Here is a 2,884-nt window from a genome sequence, read left to right on the forward strand (position 1 = left end):
TGTTTCTTGTAATGTTGTCTCGTATGTTTGTTGAACACTTTCAGTTTTTTCAAGTTGATTTCTTATTGAATTTAATACTGATGGAGCTGTTCTAATATATGGTTTTTCTGATTTACTATTTCCATGTTTCAAATCTGTTATACCAACGTTCTCATCACCAAGATAATGAATTATAGCAAAGTTATCTTTAAGGTAAACATGTTTAATAAATTTATTGCTCAATTCGGGATTTTTACCAGTTGTTAGTTGAGTAAAGTAAAAGTTTTTAATGCAAACACTTTTCTTTGAACCATTATTTTTAAATCGATAATGATCACATAAATAATCTTTATCATCTTCACTTTTCAATTTGTATATAAATATACTTGTTGCAACAGCGAGAATAGGTGCAAATGGTATAATTTTATCTTTTCTACCAATATTTTCAAATATTTCCATTACATAATTTTTTTCTAACGGATTTTCGTTATAACCATAAACATATTTATTAGTTTTTTCACGAATTTCTTTTAAATTATCTTGATTTGCCATTTTTATCTGAATAATAATAATTATAATTAATTAATAATTTCACCTCATTATCATAATCATTACATCGTTATCATCATTATCATATCATCGTTATCATCATCATATCATCATCATAATCATTACCTTTTAATGGGAGGGTGGGTGGGTTTTATTAATTAATAATAAAATAAAGAAAGCGTGTGAGTGAGTGGGTGAATGAAAGAAGAATGAATGAATGAATTAATTTCCGGGGGGTTTTTAAAAAAATTATTTTTTTTTTGAAAAATTTTTTTTTGAAAATTTTTAATTTTTTTTTAAAGTTAGGTCGCGACCGGTCGCGACAATTTTTTCGGGTCCATAAATGGTTTTTATGGTCTCCCCGACCCTTTAGAACCCTTCGCGACACTTTTTAAAAAAGTCAGCGAAATAGGGGCACCCCAATTTTAGCTTTAGTTAAAAAAAATTCAAAATGTATTTTTGTAATTAAAGTTGTGTAAATGTGTAAAATAATGTTTCCTAACAAAAAGTGAATTCTTTTTAATAATCATTACTAATAATATTAAAATGGCATTGAAGCATCACTACTTCCTGCCAGCAGAATAAAAAACGAAAATTATAAACCAAAAAAACTTTAATTAATTATAATCCATAAATTAAAATATATTTTAGATTACTTGTAAATAGCTATTTACAAAAGTCAAATAAAAGAATAACTCTTTTGTATGAATAATTTGTAAATACTTTACACTTTTTAATAAAGTACAATAAAAAATAGCACATTTCTCTGAGCGATTAGCCATCTTTATTTCAAATAAGAAGTTCGCGATATCAAACAGAAAGTAAAAAGACATGTTGATTTAACGTTGATTATATCAACGTTAGTTTAATACCAATACATCAACGTGGAATAAGCGTTGAAAATGCCGACGTTGAAATTTCCTCTTAGTTCAGACGTTGAAAAAACGCCATTTTCTTTAACGTTAGTTTATCAACTATAAATCAACGTGGAATAGACGTTGAAATTTCCGACGTTGACATTTCAACAATGCGCAGACGTTGATAAGACGTCGTTTGCTTGCTGGGTATATGAAGAGCTTATTTTCAAAACGCGGTAAGCGCCAATTTCGAAAAAACTGCGTTAAGTGGATAATTTTGAAGAGAAAGTTAGATACTTTTAAGTCATGTTTGTAACTAATTAATTAGGTTCAATTTTTTTTTTTTAATTTAGGCTCTAAAAATAATTTATTTTCAAAACGCTGCACAGTGTATCGCTTCATACAAGCTAGGTGGACAAATGTCATATCAGAAATCGACTAATTGATAATATTTTCACAATAACAGTCCTACATTAGTAATAACTTGCGGTGTTAATTATGAAAAATATTCCAGAGCATTGAGTCATAAACAATTAAAAAGGCGTTAAAATGTAATTTCATTTTTGAAAAAAATTAATTAAAAATTTACAACGGTTGCATTAATATTTAACAAGAATTAAAGAAAGCAATCATTTTAATGCAGCGATGGATTTTACTTTAGAGGGTAAGTACTATTTAATTACATTAAATATTTTATTTAAAAGTTAAGCAATATGTGTTAAAATATGGTTTAAAAAACTGGGTTAAAGTTGTAAAGTATTTTTTGGTTTTTGATATTTAAATTTGTACAACCTTTTGTATCCACATGTATCCAAGCTAATTTATTAACAGTGTATATATCTTAAGTCCTAAGGCGTACAACAAAGAAAAAATCTTCACCACATAAATCCACAATTTTATGTTATTAAATTTCATATAGATCATGTGCGCTCTTTTTAAAAAATGGAGTTATTTGAAGAATGGCGAAGACATAATCAAGAAGAAAGTAATTCTCTTTTATTGGATTTTATTTTGCAAAGATTTTGTGCTACTGATGTAACTGATTTGATTAGAGATCCTGAGAGGTCTTTGCAGATAAAAATTTCATGTATGGCTTCAAAATTCGCAATAAAATGGTCTGCAGCACATATGATGATGGACCGCCTTTTAAACAAAAATAAAATTTGGTTAAAGGGGGAAAATGTAGAATTTAAAGTAAGTATATACCAGCAATGTACTTTTTCATCATCTCGAGAAATTCAAGGACGACCGAAAAAGAACTTTGAAGACTTGTCCTTTAAAACCAAAAAACGAAGGGTTGAAAACTTAGTAAAATCGCAAAGTGCAACTGAGTTGACCACAGCTGCTGAAGTAGCATGCCGTGTGTTGGGGCACAAAAACCAAGCTACTTTAATCAGAAAAAGTCTGGAATCATCAGAAAAAAATAAATCAAAAGACTTTATTTGTGGTGGCAGGCACTTAAATCGTGACGAAGCATTAGCTTATTACATTGACTCTAA

Source organism: Hydra vulgaris, chromosome 02, assembly GCF_038396675.1.
Source record: "Hydra vulgaris chromosome 02, alternate assembly HydraT2T_AEP".
NCBI classification, from domain to species: domain Eukaryota; kingdom Metazoa; phylum Cnidaria; class Hydrozoa; order Anthoathecata; family Hydridae; genus Hydra; species Hydra vulgaris.